The 22341-nt window shown below is 38.5% G+C and overlaps 1 protein-coding gene and 2 long non-coding RNA genes across 7 annotated transcripts in view; 1 reads left to right on the top strand and 2 right to left on the bottom strand.

The window, feature by feature from the left end:
* Positions 1 to 22341, bottom strand: part of ERC2 (ELKS/RAB6-interacting/CAST family member 2) — a 1112164-nt gene that overhangs the window by 856340 nt on the left and 233483 nt on the right. The window lies entirely within an intron of this gene.
* LOC106732538 (uncharacterized) lies at positions 1162 to 21550 on the bottom strand. 3 transcript variants are annotated; one of them, XR_012906491.1, is made up of 5 exons: positions 20675 to 21550; positions 20135 to 20214; positions 1935 to 2075; positions 1577 to 1703; positions 1162 to 1388 (listed from the first exon to the last, which is right to left on the bottom strand). It is a non-coding gene; the product is annotated as an uncharacterized LOC106732538 (long non-coding RNA). The 3 variants fall into 3 exon arrangements; XR_001368786.3 differs by lacking the exon at positions 20675 to 21550 and adding an exon at positions 7998 to 8045 and having other exon boundaries at positions 1935 to 2156; positions 20135 to 20647; XR_012906492.1 differs by lacking the exon at positions 20675 to 21550 and having other exon boundaries at positions 1935 to 2052; positions 20135 to 20641.
* LOC142830931 (uncharacterized) overlaps positions 21431 to 22341 on the top strand; it is a 42917-nt gene continuing 42006 nt past the window's right edge. Inside the window, exon 1 of the long non-coding RNA XR_012906493.1 lies at positions 21431 to 21562. This is a non-coding gene — a long non-coding RNA (uncharacterized LOC142830931). The remainder of the gene's footprint in view (positions 21563 to 22341) is intronic.

Genomic DNA, 22341 nt, shown 5'->3' with positions numbered 1-22341 from the left:
ATGCACTAACAAAATATGTAAATGGTATCATGAGCTTTGTATCACAGATCACTTCTTCAGATGACTGGAGTTTTGAGTTTAGGATGTGCAGACTCAAAATAAATAGAGGAGAAGGGGGAAGAAAGTAAAAGGAGGGGTGGCAGGAAACAAGGAGCAGAGGTTATGAAAAAAAATCAAAGGGAAAAACAGGAAGGCAGAATGGCCATCAGTAAGCACCTGAATATTGGTTAGTTAAGATTGGCCAGCAATGCCCCACTGCTATGGACAGACTGGACAGTCCCTACGAGAAAGAATCAATGGACATAAGTCAGATATATGTAAAGGGAACATACAGAAACCTGTTGGACAGCACTTCAGTCTACCCAATCACTCTTTAAAAGATCTCCAGGTGGCCATCTTGTCACAAACAATCTCTACCAGCCAAATACACAGAGAAGTGTTAGAAGTACAGTTCATCTGCAAGTTCAATTCTCATGCTAATGGGCTCAACGAGGATGAGGGATGACTGTGCCATTACCAACCTAACATTCAATGAAGGTGCAAACAGCTCTTTGTGTAGTTTCCTGTGATAGTACCCCCCCCCCCCATTTACTTTGATCCTTATCTGCTTTGTTTTAACTGGCCAATCTTCAGGTGCTTACTGATGGCCATTCTGCCTTCCTGTTTTTCCCTTTGATTTTTTCATAACCTCTGCTCCTTTTTTCCCTTTCCCATATTTATTTTGGGTCTGCACATCCTAAACTCAAAACTCCAGTCATCTGAAGTGGGCTGTGCCCACGAAAGCTCATGATACCATCTACATGTTTTGTTAGTCTATAAAGTGCTATCAGACTAGTTTTTGTTTATTAAGAATATGGTCTGACAAGCACCTTGGAATAAACAAAATACAAATTGATATCTATATGTTTCATTTAAAGATCATGAAAAGGACATATTGAAATGTTCTTTTTTTAATTTATTGCCACTATGTTCCCTACCATGTGTTAGGGCTAACTCAGGCACATCTCCTACACAGTGTAACTCTGTCACATATTTAATTATAATCTGGCTTTTTGAAGGGAAATTATTGCATGGGGCATGTGGCATTTACATTAATATACAAAAGCTTTTTTACACTTGCATATATATATATATATTTATTTATTTACATATATACACATATTTAAAGAACACCGTGTAAGTTAAATACATTTATTTTAACACACTTGTTATAATTATGGATGTTACTGTTTACTTTAGATTGGTTTACAACGTGAGGAAGTATTTCTAGAGGGACGATGAAGTGCAATTTAACCCCTCTGTAGCCATCCTCTTAAGACTCTCACATCTTCCTATTTTCTGAGAGGAGCCAGGCAAGTAAAATTGGATGACATCATCATATGCAAGATCTATAGGAGAAAAAAAGATACAGTATTACTTGAATATTTTTACTTTTCACACTCCCAATCCCATTATCTAATTATGATCAATACTCTGTTTCATCCACACATGTCCAGACAGTACTTTTACAATACAGATAGTGCACAATCCTCACATCAAATGAAAAATAAATCAAGTCAAGGAACTGCAAACTTACCTGCCTCAGTTTATAATCCTTCAGGCCCAGCTGGGGAAAGGAGAAAGAGGAGGAGAAGGAAAATCATTAATTCCTTCTTCTTACTCTTCTCTTATAGCAATGTAATTCCTAAAAGTTGATACAGTATCTGCAAAACAAAACCAAACCTAGATTGAACACATCCTTTGCCAAGCACCTCTCCTCCTCCCACATCAAAAAGAAAGATGAATGCAGAGGAACTCAAAAAAAAAAAACCAACATGAGTTCAACAAAAAGCAGAAAAACAAGAAAATAAAACTTAGATACAATATGTACCATTTGTTTACAACTAGCACTATGAATATAGCTGAAAAAATAAATTCACTCACTATAAACTTACCACAAAAGGGTTCCTCCTAATGACTTCTGAGCTGTTCACTGGGAGAAGAAATAGACCTCTGCTTAGGCATCTCCTTTGTTTTTCTTCTGTCACACACTTCTGTTTTCCATATCCGCAGCTGATTTATGTACATAGAATGACCTCATGTAAAAGAGTAAATTCCCAATTGTTGTCCTGGCTGTTAAATGATCAACTGCAGTTTTGCAGAAAGAAACTGCCAAGCTATTAGTAATATTTGCTAAGAAAAGAGTGCAGGATCAGGCTCAAAGTTCCACTAAATTCCGTTCCATTGTTACATATACTAATACGTGCAAACAAAACCTTCTGGCTAAACATCTTCAGAATTTAAACTGAAGCAAACCCATGCTAAAATGTATCTTGTAACCCCCAAATAGTCCTTGGGAACTGCTCCAGGTTACCCAGCTGGCCTGGTGTTTACATTATTTCTAAATCATTGTCAAACTATTGAGACAAGGCTTTAAGTATGTATAATACATATATCGTTAAAAATACAGTGATATTCGAACTGTGCCAAAAAGAAGCATTACAAACCCAGGGTATTCAGAGTTAAGGTTAACATGTTGGGGTTTTCTTTCAAGATATGGAAACAGAGTTTGGACATATTCACAACCATAACTCTGCCATGCAGTGGGAATTGAAAAGTGGGGAGAGATTAAAAAAAATCAAATGTGTACTCTGCATTAATCAGTTTACTCTGATCTACACAACAGGTGTATTACTATTTATGAAGTTATTCCATCATGTCAAACACCTTAATTGTTCGTTTCTGTACCTTCATGTGTGAGATCAAACATAAGAAATCAAAGGTCAGAATTTCATGTTTTTATAGGGTTTGGGGAATAAATTACAATATGTTTTTACACTGAATTATTCAAATGTTCTCTCAATCTTAGCCCCTGTTAATTTAGTTTTTGTCCAGGAATTATAGTTGCCCTACAGAACAAAGGAGAATCAGGACTCAATATAGAGCAGGTGATTTTTATTCATAACAATTTTTATATTATATTCTATAATAGGAAAAGGCTGTGATCTATGGAAGAGCTTAAGAGCATTACATACAAGGAATTGGGCCTCTGCCTCCTTATATTGCTTTGAAAAAAAACCGATCCAGAATATTCTGAGTGTATTTGCATCAATATCTTCTGAATACACACTGCCAGGTTTAAATAGCATTTAGCCATTTTGCTATTGTATTCAACAACCCCAACTAAATTGTTCACAAAGTATATTACATTGATATGCAAAAAATTAAGGGTTAGTTATCAATAATTTGAACTATTATGCATGGATGGCTGGTAATGTAGGAAAGGGAAGGCACTACATTTCCAAAATTGCATACACTGTCCCGCTGCCTGGGAGGGTGTCAGCCCAGCTCTCCGGTCGCCTGGGAAGACTGGGCTCGTGTCCCCGGCAACTCAGGAAGACTGGGGCTGTGAGGAAGCCCAGCTCCTGGTGGCCCATGAAGGCTGGGGCTATGCCACATGGCAGCCCAGCTCTCCGACAGCTGAGGACAGTGAGGGCCACGCAATGCAGCAGCCTGGGTCCCCAACAGCCGGGGTAGGCTAGGGCCACACTGCAAATAGCCTAGCTTCCCAACAGCTGGGGAAGGCTGGGGCTGTACCATGTCACAGCCTAGCTCCCCAATGGCTGGGAAAGGCTGGGGTCATGCCACGCAGCAGCCCCAGCCCTCAGCTAGAGTAGGGTGGGGCTTTGCTGGGGGGGGGGGAAATGAGTGGAAAGGTTGTGAAGGGGCATGGTCTCAGAGAAGGGGTATGGCTTTGGGCAGAAAGGGCAGGGTTTCAGCTGCTTTTCCCAATTGGATCTTCACTTGCCACCCATGGAACTATCATATTAAACATTATTTAGAGACTGGTGAAAACTAGTAGGAAGTTGGTTAAAGATAGCTGTACAAGACAGACACCCCTCCTCCAACGGCTCAAAGAAAAAAAATATTGAAAAGAAGTTTCTCAAACTGAAATGACACAAGTATAATATAGCTTATTAGTTTCTGTAAAAAATAGAATTAGTCTATCTATTATGCACATTGTCATCAATTTTCCTTTTTGTTTCACAATTGAGCTAAAGTGCTACATAGTTCTGTCTTTTGTTTTATATATTATAAAAGTTCAAAGAAAAAATGCACAAATTCAAACATGTAGCATGCAATCTTACCAGCCAAAAAGAAAGGACTTGGAGAATCTTTATTTGCCTAGGTGTGCCAGAGGGAGGGGGACAAATGAAACCCCAACATGACAATTTAAATTGAGGAAGTGAATTAAATTAGGAAAAAATAGTGTTTCATCATGAGCCAATAACACAAAAGAAGAAAATTTAAAAAAGCTCTCTCTTTTGAGGTTTATCAGAAACATAGTAAGTTCTCTGATACTATGTTAATCAGCAGGTATCCAGCTATGTGACTGTTCTAAATTCAAAACAGGAGATAGAATCATAGAACTGGAAGGGACCTCAAGAGGACATCAAGTCCAGTCCTCTGCACTAATGGCAGGACAAAGCACCATCAAGACCAGGGCTACTCAAAACACGGCCCGTGGGCTTCATGAGGCCTGTGGCCCATTTGTTTGTGGCCCACGGTATGGTTTGGAGTTACATGGGGCTCAACACGTGGCCCGCAGGTGGGAGCCCAAACAAAAAAGTAGTCAATACAACGGCTTTCTGTTGATATGTGTTTTAGTAGTTAAATTCCTGCACTGTAATTGCTCATTAAAAGGGCTGTCATATGGGTGGAAATCAGGTAAATATTGCATTTTATTAATATCAGCAGAACTGACTTAAATGGGGTCTGGGTGTTTTGTAGTCTTTCCTTAATCTTTGTATTCATGCCCGGCAGTGTGAAAGAAGCTATTTGCATACATATTTGAAAGTATACTTAAGTTGCGGCCCTCGGGGCTTCCAAAGTTGAATAGCTCTGATCTAGACCATCCTCGTCAGGTGTTTGTCTAATCTACTCTTAAAAAATTATGGAGATTCCACAACCTCCCCAGGCATTTTATTCTAGTACTTAACCATCGTGACAGTTAAGAACTTTTTCCTAATGTCCAAACTAAACCTCCCTTGATGTAATTTAGGCCCATTACTTCTTGCCCTATCAGAGGTTTAGGAAAATATTTTTTCTCCCTCCTTTTTGTAACACTTTCCAGACTAAACAACCCCAGTTCTTTCAATCTGTCATAAGCCATGTTTTCTAGACTTAATCATTTCTGTTGCTCTGTTATGGACTTTCAGGAAAGATGGGGAGAAATTGGAGAAACGTGGCAGCCAGATCTGGAAGCAAAACTCCAAAGTTGTGGCATCTAATATTTCCCAAAACACCGGTGAGAAAATACTGTAATGACAACACCACAATTTACCAGAGTTTCCCCTTGGTCAAAAAACAAAAACAAAAAAACCACCTGTCATATTTTAATGGCAGTAATTTCTAACTGAAAACATTTTACAAAGGCTAAAAAGTAACACACATTCATTGTATTACCATAACATTGAATTAGCTCATCTAACTTAATTTTTCCAAAACCTGTGAAAAATGAACTTTTTGCTTGTCCTAGATGTTTATTTATTGAATAAAAAGTGTATTACTGTAATGAAGAATATTGAAGAACAATGCTACATTCTAATGGTCTATAGAAAGATTCCTGTAGTACCAGCCTGTGGTTATTGTTTTAATCCCAACATATGTCTAAACCATATTATAACACAATAATATTTATTGTTCTTGATTTATATAGGTTTTTCTCTTCTCCCAAGAAGAGCATTAAAAATAGCAGATGTTCACTAAAAACAGCATTATTTGATTAAATTGGGTATATTTTATTGTGGAAAACTAGTCAGGCAATATTCATTATTGTTCATGATTATTTCTACAGAACAGTCTTCTAGGAATTCCTTACATATGATACTTACTGGTCCTGACCCCCCCGTGCTGACAAGCAAAATTCCCACTTATGCACTGTCCAAATCTATCCCAACATATTAAAATTAAACAAATATTAATTTTAACCAGGGGAAGAGTGAAGAGGCCAAAGGACATTTTCACATTCCTTATCATACCAGAAGGCCCTGCACAGAGCAGTTTGTCTCCTTTCTTAGCCTCAGTATTGGCTGTGATGAGGAAAAAGAACATGGGTACTAGAAACTCCCACAGGTTCAACAGATTAAGCAGAGGATGAGATGATCAATTGGACAATAGTTGCATACAAAGATCCCCATTCAACATATCCCTAATCCCACTGAAGTCAACTAAGCTCTCTTTTTAAAGTTAGAGATGTTAAGTTCCTTGCTGAATGCAGTCCAGAATGAAATATTCTAGAATTTCCCCCAGGGTCTTTTTTTCCTCGTTTTCCAGAGCAGACCACTTTTTCCTCTGGATAGTTGGGCAGCATGCACCCACAACCTTTAGAAAATTTCTATCGGTCTCCAATCCTAAATAAAACTAAAAGCAGAGGTAGCTATTTCATATTTTAATCTCATATTTGAGAAGTCTGAATCAACTGTATTTTTTTAAATTCTTGTGTTAATCCATAATATTCCAATACAATTCTGTAATTTGCCTCCAATAAAATAATTGTATACACTATAAGTTTTCCAGCCCCAAAAGACAAAAATCTGAATTTTGTAACACTTAATGCACAATTTGAAAGGTTTTCCCTCAACAGTTAACATGTACTTGGCACCTATGAAGTATAGTGCAAAGATCATAGCATTCAGACATTAGCGCAGAAACTCCTCAGAGGTATACAGCATGGCATGATAATTTCTGGATTAATTCTACTGAAGTCTGCATTTTAAAAGGTTAAAATTGGAGTCATTTTACTAGACACTTACTAGAGGTTTTACTTTTTCCCCTACATTTTTTATGCAATCTATCCTTAGTATACTATGGATCTCAATTCACCTTTTGAATAACCCAGAAAACAAATCAGATCACAGGGTTAACTTCATGGTGGATTTCCAGTGGGAACTAGCTTTATGCTCTCTGACTTCTCCTTCCCCAAATCAGAACCACAATTCACAGTATGCCAGTAGATGAATTTACATCCACACACAGGAATTGTGTTATGGAATCACTGCTGCCTTCCTAGCCCCCTAACCAGATTTCATTATTCAAATCTTATGCCATTAATTCAATTCAAATCAATCAAACTAACATCAGTGGAATTTCTCCTTTGTAAAAATGGTTTCATCAGGTCCATAATGTACAAATAGCAAGGGATTTACTTTGCTAGGGAAAAAATGACGAATTTCAAATAATCTAACACCATTTCCCATAATTCCTTTTGCCTGGTTAAAAAAAATTAAGTCTGGGCATTGAGCCCAGAAAAGATTAATCTGTCCCTATGGGTGCTAAGCATCCCAATTTTTTTTCAGTGGGTGGTTGAGCCCCGAAGCACCCACAATTCTGCAACTACACTTAGTTCTTCAAACCACATATATCTACCTGACAGATTTCTTTACATTAATAAGCCTGTGTGTTTTAAGTCAGCCAAGATGAAGTAATCAAAAAACATCTAAACTAATCTTCTGCAGGCTATTAAAGCAATATAAGGACATTTACCACAGTCTTTGGTGGGGGTCTGGGAGACAGACAACTTATTACTTGCCCAACACCTGCACAGACTGAACAGTGATGAAAGAATATTGACATCTCCTTCCTTTTTCTTTCATTACTATTGACCTTTGGGGAGGGAATAGTTATCCTATTTTCTTCTCTTGTATGGATCAAAAGCCACAACGAGCTTTGTCCTTTTTCTGCTCTGTTTCCATTTTCATTATTTTTGTATTTTCCAGGGTGGGTGTGAACTTGTCTCTTTGGATGATGAAGTCACATTCCTGTGTCGTACAGGAAATATGCAAAAGGTCTCCTACTTTCTACTTTAATTTGTTACTACTAATATTCTCTTGCAATCGCCATCATCAGTTAAGAAAACTCATTACAGATTTTTCAGGCACAACTGTGTATAAATCCAATCCTGGGAACACAACACATTTGATCAGGCTCAGAATACACTGAGTATTTTAAAAGGATACATTTCCTTTTTCTGGCAAAGTTTTGACAGGTCATTCATTGGAAAATAGCTGGAAAAAAAACTTTTCTTAATACCATCCACATCTGCAAGACGTTCCATTAACAAATGTGCTGCGCTCCATCTGAGAATACTGGTTGGTGCATGAAAGCAATTCTTGCTACAAAATGTCAGATTTTTATTTAGGGTTGAGGATGCAGTAACACAGAATTTTGCCCTGTTCCATAAAAAAGGAGCGAAAGGAATAATTCATGCACCTACATTTCCAAATATGTTGGAAGATGCAAACTGAGCAAGGCTTGTAAGGACAATCTGTTTTTATTCTTTTTGAATCACAAATATGTACTGCATATGGAAAGCATTCTCCATATTTAAACAAAAATATTTTCTGTCATTCATCCAATTTTTACTTTGGCCCTACAGAAAACTAACTTGTATATACATACGAGGATATGTTTTTTGCCCAGGTAAGACTTTGTACAGCATTAGTGGATGACCTTTAAAGGAAAGGGAAGTAACAGTTTTAACTTACTAAATGTTTGAATATGTTCCTTTGTACACTTGTCTAAATTATCCTAAAAAAGTACTTGGCTGAATTAGATTTCTTCTTTACTATGCTGCATTTCACATAATATTCATGACACACAAAAGAATATCATAAAAAAAACTATTAACAATGAATGCCAGAAATTCCACATTAAATAAAATGCTGTATAAATATGACTTATTTAAATTTTAAAACTGTTAGTTGATCACTGATCATAACTACCATCCCACATATGAAACTCTGAGACACACATGCTTATCAGTGTGTGAATGAAATCTGACTATCTAAAAAGCAATCATTTTAACAACGGAAATCAATGAACCCAAACATTTAAAAATCAAATCTCTCAGCACAGAAATAATGCATATTGTTTACTGAGAATAAAACTTATACAAAGGTGTGTTTTGTAAAATATAAACCTAAGTTTTCTAGTTTTAGATTTTTTTTCTTAACTGATTAACTAAAAAGAGATGGCTGTATTCAATATTGCATGGATGTATTCACTATTTGCACACCAAATGTGATTTGGAACACTGACATTCAGGAGTATTGAGTCTACTAAGGAAAAACAAAGTACTACAGAATAATTATACTGGTTTGATGCCTAGCCACAATTGAATCAGTAAACATTTCAGTAAAACTTAAATTACATAAAGTAGCACTCTGTGGTTAGTCTTTTCCATATTCACATTGAAATGAACTATATGGACATGAAAGCGGTGGAAAATAAAACCTTTTTATACTTATTATGCTATTACTTTGAGAAAGGTACAATTTTAAGGTCAAACGATAGCCAAAAGCTAACAATATATAAAAGAAAATTAGCCCAAATTCTTATCAACACTTCTGAACCTAAAATAGCAAAATAAAAATATCCAGATACTTGTGCCCATGTCACTATATCAATTGATCAAAAATCTATAGTTATTGGATGTGTTGGCTGCAATGACCGAACTACCAGACATCTTACTGCACTTCAGGGTACATTTACACTGCACGGCTATTTCGGGATACTGAAGTTATCCCAAAATAGCTACACTATGTGTACCCAAGCCACCCATTATTTCAAACTATTTTTCAAAACAACAGGCGCACTATTTCTGCATCCTGGTAACCCTCGTTCTATGAGGGTTAAGAGACGTATCGAAATAGCATGTTATTTTGAAATTTGGAGAAGCGCAAATTGCATTTCTTATTTTGAGTTTAGGATGCTGTGTAGATGCACCCTCAGAGTGACATTTCTGCAGTTTCAATCAAGATTCTACCTTTATGAATGAAATCTACTAAGTGAGCCAAAAATATCAAGATCTCCATAAAAATAAGTCCTCTACATTTTGAAAAGTTTATTTAGGAGAACATTAACTGACACTCAAGTAATTAATCCGTTTCAAGATTTAAGGTATTAGGGAAAATGTTTTCAATCTGTAACCTAACAATTGTCAAGACCATTATTCTGCTAAACTGTGGCTGAGTTTAAATTTGACAAGATAATCTATAGGTCTCAATAAAATTGTGGAGTGTCAACAATGATGACTCAGGCAAAGCACCTTACATGTCCACAAATATAGCACACAGTATGTTAGGGGTCAGATCTTGTAGCTGCTAAACCAGAAGATCTCCCGCTGAATTTGATGGTTAGTGTCTATTTTTAACTGAATCTGTGATGGGGAGAGAAAGATTAATACATAGAAACACTATATGAAAATGGGAAGGGAAAACTTTCATGAGTTAAAAGTCATGTCATAACTCAAAAATAATATCAGAAGTATGACACTCAAGATCTCCTGTGTTAAGTGTAAATGAAGGTTATTATGCCACCTACCATCTTGTATTTTATTTAAATATTAATCATACTGAAGGCCCCATTTTATATTTTGTGTCACTGATTTTATGATGATAGGTATATACCACAAATTGTCTGCAAATGACCTTGCTTTGATCTGCCTGCCGAATAAGTGTACAGAGAATCATTAAGTTATTTAATTAATTGTCATTGTGGCAAAAACTGTTACCTATAACCGCAGAATCTTTATTTCCAAAAGCATAAATTGTCCTCCCTGAACTAAAGAAGAATGCTATGAGTGAATGCCATAGTCAAATAAAAACTCTATTCAAGACAAGCAGCATACATACTATCTTCTACCATTAGGACTGCAGTTACAGAAGGATTATCTCTACTCTTCAGTCTCATTATTTTATTGTTATTGCCAACAGGAATGGCATAGTGAGCCCAACAATTGGTTTGAAATAGCTGCACTTCTCAGTTTGCACACTATTCTTTCTCTTTCCACATGGTTAACTGTATAGGACAGTTGATTGAACCTCTTCTCTGTAGGAGCTTCTACTTAGGGATTTGAGCACTGCTTCCCCTACGCCAAGCACATACTGACACATTTGCATCTTTTTCTTTTTATATCCTCTCTGGCATCTTTTTCCTCTCCTCTCTTTCTAATCCTTTCTAATTTATCTAGCCTTTCCCCCCTTTCTTTTCAAGTTTTCCCCATTTCTCTCCACACTTGTTCCCTTATCCTCTAATCCCATTCTCCATTGCACTACAGACAGAGGGAAAGGAGAGGATGTTAACTGATATCATAGTTGAGACACAGAAGCAGGGGTAGCCGAGTCCGTCTGTAACAGGAAAAACTTAAACAAATAGTCTGGTAAAGACTAACAAAACATGTAGATGGTATCATGAGCTTTCGTGGGCACAGCCCACTTCTTCAGACGACAGGAGTGTTGTATGTCCAGAAGCAAGAATAAATGGGGGGGGAGAAGGAAGGGAGGGAGAGAAGAAGGAAAAAATTGGAGGCGGGGCGGGAGGGGAGAAGAGGAGAAAAAGAGGCAGTGGGTAGATAAGTTTCAAAGGGAAAGCCGAGCCAGTTTGTAACAGGAAAAACTGAAAAACGGATTGGCAACTTAAAGACTAGATAATTAAAAGAGGCTGATAAGAACCAGTAGTTTGCATCTGGAGAGGAAGAGTACTAACAGATTCTACACAGACATCAAGAATCACTGGCACCTTCATTGGTTGGTTGGTAGATAATGTCCCAGCCATCCAATATCACAATTTAAACCACCTGCATGAGAATTAAACTTGTGAATGATGTGGTGTTCCAATCCTTCTGTCTATTTGACTTGTAGAATTGGTCTGTAACAAAACAGCAACCTGGAGATCCCTTAATGAGTGTCTACGGAGGTTAAAGTGTTTCCCAACAGGTTTTTGTGTGTTCCCTTTTCGGATATCTGATTTGTGTCCATTAATTCTTTCTTGTAGGGACTGTCCAGTTTGTCCAATATATATAGCCGTGGAGCATTGCTAGCATAGATCACATTACTGGATATGCAGTTCAATGAGTCTCTGATCGGGTGGCTGATATGGTTAGGTCCAGTGATGAATTCGTTTGTATAGATATGTGGTCAAAATTGGCACTGGGGCTGATTGCAGGGCTGGGATGCTTATGACGTAGCTGTGTAGCATGGTTACCAGGAAAAAAATTATTTCAGGCTGGGGGGTTGTCTGTAAGCGAGAACAGGTCTTCCCCTCTCCCCCCGCAAGGCCTGGGCTGTCCACTGCCTGCGTGCTCCGCGGCTTTGCTCCGCTTTGCTCCCTGTCTCCCTGCTCTGTTGGTCTCCAGCAGACCAGGGAGATGGGGAGCAAAGCCGCGGAACACGCCAGCAGCGGGACAGCCACGGCGCATCTGGGCTGTCCACTGCCCGCGTGCTCCCCGGCTTTGCTCCCCGTCTCCCTGGTCTGGGGAGACGTGGAGCAAAGCTGCGGAGCACGCGGGCAGCGGACAGCCCAAACGCGCCGCAGCCGTCGCACTGCTGGCGTCCTCAGAGGCTTTGCTTCCCGTCTCCCTGGTCTGCTGGTCTCCAGGGAGATGGGCAGCAAACCCCGTTCGTAACTGCGGATCTGACGTAAGTCGGATCCGCGTAACTCGGGGACTGCCTGTAATGACAAGTAGAATTATGTTGTTTTCTCTTGTGGGTCTGTCTTGAAGTAGTTCACGTCTGGGTATTTTTTTGGCTCTGTCAATCTGTTTTTTCACTTCTCCAGTTGGGTATTTCAGTTTTAGAAATGCTCTGTTTAGATCCTGTAGGTGTTTGTCTTTGTCTTTGTGGGATCACAGCAAATCCAGTTGTATCTCAGGGCTTGGCTGTATACAATAGATTGAGAAATGTGTCTGGGATGGAAGCTGGAGGCATGAAGGTAAGTGTAGCGGTCAGTAGGTTTCTGATATATGGTGATGGAAATTTGTCCATCATAATTGTACTATGGTGTCAAGGAAGTGGATTTCTTGTGTTGACTGATCAAGGCTGAGGTTGATGGTGGGGTGGAAGTTGAAGAATTTCTCAAGGATTTCAACAAGAGTCTTTTCTGTGGATCCACATGATGAAGCACTCATCAATGTAGCATAAGTAAAGTAAGTGTGTTAGGGCGGTGAGAGCTTAGGAAACGTTGTTCAGGTCAGCCATAAAGATGTTGGCATATTGTGGTGAGTTGTGGCATGACACAGCAGCCCTGGATGGGAGCTGATCCCCACAGCTGTAATACTGAAATCCCCTATAGGAGCAGGAAGGGAAACAGGGATACTTTCAAGGAGGCCTCTGCAGATTTGTCAGCATGGTTACAGAATGAGACCGAGACAAGGAAGGTGGAAAGGCCCCTGCAACTCTTTCCACCCTTGATAATCCCTCTTCTCCATCCCCAGGTCCCAAACAAGACTGGGAAACACTGGGGTAAGAAAATTTCAGGCATGATTTTTAAAATCCCACAACCTGTGGTTTTGTTTTTCACCGTTATACAGCTTGCTCTGCAGCTACAGGTGAAGCCTGCACCTCTACAAACGGAAGCATTTCAGTGGCAGATTGAGCATTTATGCCACCTTCTATTCCCATTGCAATCAGTTGGGCTTGTCTACGCTACAGAGAAGATCAACCCTCCAGAGGTCGATCTTGTAGTGTTCGATTTAGCAGGTCTAGTGTAGACCCCAAATTGAACACTGAGGGCAGCCCCCACCAGCATCCAGCACTCCTCAGTCTACATGGAGTAAGGGAGCATGCGTTCTCTTTGGCCTCCTGCTGTGTAGACACCATGGCGGCTCAGCTTAAGGTAAGCCGATCAGTCTGTTTTAGTATAGATCAGGCCTGGGAGAGCTTCTATAGACTTCAGTGGAGCCATGTCCATTTACACCTGTTAATGATCTTGCCAAAGTGTAGGACCTTTAACCCATTATTAAATCTTTCTTCTCTCTTGCGTATTTATTGCAGCCCACAAGCCTGATGGATTCCCAAGAATCTGCACAGCCCTAGGAATGCCACACATTTCCAAGCATAGGCTCTGTTTGCCTGCATAATATTAGTCCCCTGGCAACAAAATGGTGATTAATCAGGAACTACACCTGACCAAAACAGCTTTAGAAACACCAAAAGAAGAGCGCATCATCACAAAAAATTAAATACATTCCCAGGCTCTCTTATTGTTTCCACATATGCTCTGCAGGGTCAGTATGCATCACCTAGCCCATGTGCTCATTCTTCTCCCTGGTCTGACTAGTCTTTTTGTCCGCTCCTCAGTGTGATACATAGATATTCATACCCATGAAGGGTGTGGAGGCAGTGGCTTCCACACAAGAAGGAACATACAGCAAGGAACCCCTGTATATATAGGAATTCATTTTATAATAGAAATACAGTTAGGCCTTTAACCACAGCGATGATAGCAAGTAGAAGTGTGTGTGAATGCATATATGCACAAATTAACAAACAGTGTATTTAACAAGTTAACATACAATATGGGGTTGTGTTCATTTAATTCATGTATTCAGTAGCATTGTGTGTTATTTCATTAGTTTTAGATAAGATTTTTTTAGCACATTCTAAAACATGGGAGCTTCTTCTATTAAAGACATAGTCCAGTATTACAAATGCTAAATATAGGAAAGTACTGTCTTTAGGAACACAGGAAAACATATTTGAACATGTGTAATCAGACCCAATAGGAATAATCAGGGAGAAATTTAATAAAGGGATCCTCTCAGAGGTTTCTTCTTCAAGAGCTGTAGCCACAGGTTTATTGAATGAAGAAATGATCAGGGCTAGCACTTTAAATTAGACTCTGGCTTTCACATTTAACTCTGAATTTTCCTGCTTCTATATACACCTTAGAACTATGGATACAAATTCCCAGGGGACACAGAATTCATTTTCAAGAGAGTACCAGGGGCAGTTTAGTTTTCATCTGCTTTGTTTCTTTGCAACTTTTTTGTAACCATGTAATAATAAAATGACCTGTTCTGATTTTGTATAACAAACTTCTGTGCTCAAATTTCATGCAACTACTGTCATGTTTTTAGAAACCCTTGTTTTCTGATCAGGCTATTAATTTTCAAGTTTAAAACAGTGATACTCAGACTAGGGCTCAACAGTCACAAGTGGCTCTTTAATGTGTTTCCTGAAGCTCTTTGCAATACATGATATTAAAACTGTGTGATTTGATTATTAACCGGTCTAAGCTAATAACCAACCTAGAGGGTTTTACTATGTTATTAACCAACTGTAGATGATAAGCAGCTACACTTGTTCAGTCATTTTGCTGAGCTATTAGACTCGATGTACAGTTAATGCTGCTTAAATGTCTCTGGAGGTGAAAGTAACATGCTGATGAGGGTTCCCTCATCTGACATGCTTCCAACCACCTCTGATTCCCAGGTCCCAACTCACTTTACAGCAGTGATTCTCAAACCACCTTCTCAAAGTGCAGTCCACAGACCACTAGTGATCCAGGTCCTCCTCCAAGGTGGCCTGTGGCAGGCTCTTATGGAGGTTTGTCCATGTCCCTGCACCTCAGGTGAGGCTTTCCTGCCCCACCTCATTCTTTGTCATCATAGTCTGCAGCAGCTGCAGCCTCAAGCCTCTTGTCGCTCCTCCCTTCCTCCCCCTCGCCGCCCCCCCAACCCCCTCCCCCCCCCCCCACACACACCCTCTGGTCACCATGTCTCTGGGAGTCAGGATTCTCAAGCGACCCTGAATTTCCCACTGCAGCACGCCTGCCATGACAGGAGCCTGCTCACCCTTCTGCAGGGTGCACCCCGCTCCAATCTGGCTGTTCAGCCATTGCTCTGCGCACTTTGCTTCTGCACCCTACCTCCTACTCAGACCTCGCAACTTCTCCTCTTCTGCACCCCACCTCCGTCCCAGATCCTGCACCACTATTCCACTCACTGGCAGCCCTGTCCCGCACACTGAATCCTTCATTATTGTCCCCACCCCAGAGCCTAAGGAGGTCCATAAAATCCACTAATTCAAGAGCCCCATAAAAATAAGTCTGGCCTATGGGAAGCCCTGAATCTCAGTCCTCCCTGTTCTGTCCCCTCACCCTGTGGGGCTGGACACCAGAGGAGTGAGGTGTCTCAGTTGGGGGCCACATCAGTGAGGGCTGGGGGTTTGAGGAAGAGATTTTTGTTTCTCACTTGTGTGGTCCCCAACTGATTTCTGTGGGTCAGTGGCCTCTAACCCAAAAAACGTTCCCCACCCCTGCCATAAATAAAGAAAAACATTGAAACTTTGTGTTGAACATAAATTAATATTTTTATTTAAAATGAAGTTGGATAAACTAATAAGAAAGTTTAAACACTTAATCGGTTTTATAATTTAAATGAAACCATTCTCCCTAGTTGCAACTCTAGCAAAATGGCTCCAGTGTAACTATGTAATTAACATATTTAAACTGAGCCCAATGGTACATGGGCCAAAAAGTTTGAGAACCACTGCTTCACAGGCACACGGAGTTTATTTCGCCTGCTTGGGCTCAATGTTACACTGACATGTAACCAAGAGTCCCAACTTATTTTTAAGTCCTTTGCTGCTACTTACACCAAAGAGCAGCTTATTTAAACCTCCAAGCCTTTGAATGTCATTCAGAAGCTGCAACCATTCCTCAAAATACCACATATATTCAAACATAAACCTGTTTGTTTATAAGCTGACCCCCTATCCCCAAACTTACAAAGAAAAAATAGTTTTAAAAAAAGTCACTCCCAAATCTGGAGTACAGAGGTCCAGTCCCAGCTCCTCAGGGTCACCCTTAGCAAGGAGGCTCTCAGTGGAGCTTTTAACAGTTCCCAAGCCACCAGAAGCAAGGGGGCAGGGAGGCTTTGAAGGATTTGCTGGTTTGGCTGCCAGGAAGTGTTAAAAACTCATTGTTAAAGTAAAATGCAGGACAATGTAGCACTTTAAAGACTAACAAGATGGTTTATTAGATGATGAGCTTTCGTGGGCCAGACCCACTTCCTCAGATCAAATAATGGAAGAAAACTGTCACCTGGCCCACGAAAGCTCATCATCTAATAAACCATCTTGTTAGTCTTTAAAGTGCTACATTGTCCTGCATTTTGCTTCAGCTACCCCAGACTAACACGGCTACATCTCTACCACTATTGTTAAAGTATTAAGTGTTATCAGGAAAGAGTGTTATCAGTTAAGAGACTCTCCGCTGAGACAAAAAACATTTCTATAACTATTCTCCACTGAGAGACTCCATGCCAACAGCTAACAAGGCCTCCAGCACCCCTTGCTTCCGTGGGCTGGAGAAGCACCCATTCATAAGCCAACCCCTGCTCTTCACAGAGGAATTTAAAAAAAAAGTCAGCTTATGAATGAATATATACGGTAACTGCACATTTGCTAGGTAATTATTAATGTCCACTGTCCATGTTCTGCACTGGTTTCAGCACTGCAGGCTCAGCCAAAGAGTTTGTGGGGCCTATGGCGGCATGTTGTGGTTGGCTGCACTGCGTGGCTGGGTGGCTCCCAGCACGTGCTGGATAGTGCATGCCTCAAAGAAACTGCCTTGCTCGCCTTGCCCCAAGGCCAGGCCTGCAGCACTGAAGTTGTTCAATACACGGTTTGATAAAAAGCTGGGGGGTGGGGGGGGGGGGGCGTTTCTAGTCCACTAGATCCAGTTTTGGTTTAATCACTGTTTGCATTTTGTTCTGCATATCAGATGAGATGAAAAGAATATAAAATATTAAAATGACTACATACACATCACTCACTGAGTTAGAAATACACATTCACTACTCAAACAGTTATTTATAGGGTGTCATTCTATGAATGTTTAGCAATGCAAAGTAATACTAATCAATTTGGTCTGTGAAGAATACTGAATATAATCACATCCAATTAAAACTCTAGAGAAATTATCATCCACGCCAAATATTTAAATATTTTATTTATATATAGTTACACTCAGAACATTAAAACAAACTTAGAAGCCTGGCAAACTTATTAGGACTGAAATTATATGTTATGTAAAGAAAACTTTAGTATCTATCATAACAGAGGGGTAGTAACGTTAAGTCTGAATCTGCATTAACAACGAGAAGTCCTGTGGCATCTTATAGATTAGCAGATTTATTGGAGCATAAGCTTTCGTGGGCAAAGACCCGCTTCATCAGATGCATCTGATGAAGCAGGTCTTTGCCCACGAAAGCTTATGCTCCAATAAATCTGTTAGTTTATAAGATACCACAGGATTTCTCGTTGTTTATGCACTATCTATTGTGTCATCTTTGTTTCAGTACTTACTTGCAATTGTTCTATGCCACTTTTAGCTAAAATGCTTTTATAAAAGCACAGTAAGGGCATGTCTACACAGCAGGGCTAAAGCTGAAATAAGCTATGCAACTTGAGCCTCGTCAATTTTGTAGCTTAAGTTAAAATAGTTTATTTCTGCTTTTGGCGCTGTCCACAAAGCAGGAAGTCTGAGAAAGCACTTTTCCTCTGACTTCCCTTACTCCTCACAAAATGAGAGCTACAGAAATCAGAGTAAGCAGTCCTCCAACTCAACATTATTTCGACATTAAGTCAAAATAACTACTTGAAGTGTATTCGCGGACTATGTTATTTCAGAATAATGTCTGTTATTCCAAAATAACGCTGCTATGTAGACATACTCTAAGTGTTCCTGATATCAGTTCATAATAAAAGTTTACACCCTCTCTTTATTTCTCTACCAGCATTATAAAAACAGTAATGAAAATAAATAATTGGGACTGTTTGTGAATGAAATACCAGCCCAGGAATAAATCACAAGCCTCATTCAAGAGTGCCATCTAGTGACAAAATATTTTACGGTTGCACATACTATATTATGGAAACAGATTAAGTTATATGGTGAATTATTTACATTTGGTCAAATTGCCCCTCTTGCCTTGGAGGATGGAGGGGTTGAAAGTAGTGCAGTTGTTTTACCAACCAGAAAGCAGATTTTCTTTGATAGTTCGGGGGTATTTCTCAATAACCTGGCCATGCTGTTTCATATAGTAGCTAGCTCATTAGCCACAATCTGAGACTTGAATGAAAAGGTATTTTTAAAGTGTGAGAAATATAAATTTGAATATCTTGTGGCTGCTATCTTGTGTGCATCTGTATGTACACGTACTTGTTTGTAAGTTTATGAACCGATGATTGTTATGTCTGGATGGGACTCAGACAGACATTCCTAAAGAGTGACAAGTGATTGGTATGAGGATTTTGATTTGGAGTTCTCTCCTCACCTCCGACTCATACATGGATTACTTATAAAGTTATAAATGGAATCCAATTTTGCTCAAACAGAATAAACTTCTGTTGCACCAGTAAAAATGTGTTTGTGGTCTAAATAAAAAAGTAGCGTGGATCTTAAATTGATGACTGTGGATCCAGCACTATACATTTAAGCACTGTACAACTCAACTCACATCAAACTACACAAGTAAAATTGTGCATGTGCATAAATTATAGCAGGAAAATGCACGGCAAAACTGTTGACTTCAACTGAGGTAGAAGAAAGGCTTAAAATAAGGCAATTTTCTGCAAATTATACAAGTATCAGGAACTCTTTGGGTGGCTTTTTTAAAATAGAAGTTATTTTTTTTCAAAAAGTATTCAGCTAAGCCATATTAAACCTCAATTCTACAAAAGTGTACAGAGACCCTCCCCCCCAATTTTAGAGACACAAATCCCACTGAATATTCACAGACTCTAAAATTAGGTAGCTGCATAAGCCTTGTAGAATCAGGGCCTCAGTGACTAAATGACTGCAAAATATACACTCTATATATAAAGCTTGTGGAAGGTTGAAAAGTTTAACTTTGATTAGTAAAATGAAAGAATACAAGTGGTAAAACTCTTAAACTCAAAATTAAACATTCCTTGCTCCTGGACTATTGCCTAGTTTTTCTTCATTCTATTAAAATCTCACTCCTCCACAGTGTCTCAGAGGATACATGAAAAATATTACACAAATCAAGTTTTCTTGTCTTCAGTTTTTACAGGTAAGTTACAGTATGAAACCTTGAAAATGGGACTTAACTTTCCTTTTTAAAATTATGAATACAACAGAATAATACAAGACTCCCAACATTTTCTTCAACTTCAACTGGTTTGAAATAATTTTGAGTAGAATTCCATATATGCATATGCTTACATAAATCTACATCCTTTATTTTGTCCATTTAGCATAATTGGACTAACAGCACATCAGAACCACACAGTAGAGTTTACCAACTTTTTAAAAATTCTTGAAACTATTTTTTAAATCATGTACTCACATAAGAAATGTCTTTTTGTCTCCTGTTTCACTAGGACTCCTCAGTACATCATCCAGTAGCAAGAAATTTTCCCAGACCAGCTAAAAATCAACAACCACCATATTTCTAAGGAAGTCATATTTGAATAACAGTCTAGGCCATTCTATAGCTGTGATATATATAAACACACACTGTTAGCAACATAATCAGCTTAGTTATCAAACAGCTGTTTCTGACAAAGTATTCTTGCAGAACAGGTGTCAAGCCTCATTCTTTTCCTCACATTTGCAATTAAGCAATTTCACACAAAAAGGAGAAACCTGGTCACAGAATGATCTTAAATACAGCATAAACTATCTTGTGTATTACTAATAATCTCAAGGGGGTATGTCACAAATACCAACACAAATTAATCTCACTAATTTAATGCCCTCACTGGATTGTAATCAATAATAGGAAGTTATTACTTGCTCAATGCACACAAACAATTACTGCAGTTAGGAAATCTTTTGGAAGCCTATCTGAACAGAAAAGGTAAATATAAAGCCAAACAAAACTTACCATAACATTTTAGGCACAGACTCATATGAGTTCATCTTCTGTCTTCCTTCTTAACAAAATAGCTTGTGTTAACTTAACATACTTCATATTAATGACATTGTCCTGTCTGGGAATATATTTTTATAGAGTAGGATATTTACTCTAGTAAATATGAAAGGTATTTGTAGTAACAACAACTTAAAATTCATGAGGCTTCTGCAACTCAACTTAGCTTCCTTCATAAAACTACTGTATGAAAGCAGAGAGCCCAAGTTTCTTCACTACTCCTAACAATTTTAGTTAAAGTCTAATGAGGGTTTGCTTGAAGTTTAAGGAAAAAAAGTGAAACCATCTTGAAAAAGAGAGGCACCAGTTCATAAATTAGTCAGCTGTTCCTCCTGTCAGTAGGATCCTTAGCCATTTCCTTAAGTAAAACTACATAAAAAGGGATTACACATTTTTGCCATCATCAGAAAAAATGTCTTATGATTTCATTTTTAAAATTTGGTCTCAAAAGTAAAATTTAATCTTCAAATGTTCATTCCTGTATGTGTATTTTCATAAACATAGTAGGTACCTGAGTTAATACCTCAGGTATTGTGGGAGAAGGAACACATAATGCTATCAACAGCCGTCAGAGGTAATAGAAAGGGCATGTTGCAAATGGTAGGTTATGAAGGCAAGGAAAAAAGTGTGTTCAGAAGCATGGTCTCTTTAATGAGGTGTACATTTTCTTCTGCAGGGCTATCCCCTTTCAGGAAGCTTTTGAAAGCAATGCTTGCTTGAAGTGAGTTAGGAAAGCAATCACTTGCATAGCAGAGCAATGATAGTATAAAGATTCAGTTAAGTGGAAAAACAAAAGTAGCCAGAATCTGTTTGCAATTATCAAGTCCAGAAGCAGCAAAATGGGTAAGCAATCTTTTCCATTTTAATTTTTTATATTACTACTTTTCTTTACTAGATTATAACAGTTTGAAATATGTAGATAATCTACTGAACTCTCAAATATGTAATATAAACTATAACAAATTAAAAACTTGAAATATTTTGTGTGTTTGTGTACTGTTCATTGCATAGTTGAAAATCTTTTATTCTGCAGTTAAATTAGATAGGAACATATTTACTAAATGTTTGCATTTGCATGAATATTATGATTTAAAATGAATACTCTACACGAACTCAGGAAAACAAATGTGTTTTACAAAAACAAACAAACCAACCAAAAAAATCCTCACCACACTAAAGCAAGAGCTGAGCAGGACACAGAAAGAAATGAATTAATAGACATTAGTAAGTCATGAAACATTTTATCATGTACTTGAATCCAGTTTATAGAAATGACAGATATAACGCATCTGAATGGGAACTTACACAAACTAAACAGTATATACAAAATATTTTAAGTGAAGTTAACACTTTTTTTGAATTTTATATAACTGATAGTTTTCTTTAGCAATTTTATCTTGCCTAGGAGAGCAAACCCAAAGCCAGATTTTTTTTAAGCAGAAAAAGTCTCATACATTTAGTCCTTATGCTTCCACACACTTGCACAACAATGATCCTAAAAGATATGCATTCTCCAATCTTAATCTTTACCAACAATGTATTCCAGCAATTTTAACTTGTATTCTCAATCCAAGACTAAGAGGTAGAACCAAAGTCTACTCCTAGCTCCTCTCTGAAGCACT

Source organism: Pelodiscus sinensis, chromosome 11 (assembly GCF_049634645.1).
Source record: "Pelodiscus sinensis isolate JC-2024 chromosome 11, ASM4963464v1, whole genome shotgun sequence".
Classification (NCBI taxonomy): Eukaryota; Metazoa; Chordata; order Testudines; family Trionychidae; genus Pelodiscus; species Pelodiscus sinensis.
The sequence above is the reverse complement of the archived record's forward strand: the minus strand, read 5'-3'. Positions and strand labels throughout refer to the sequence as shown.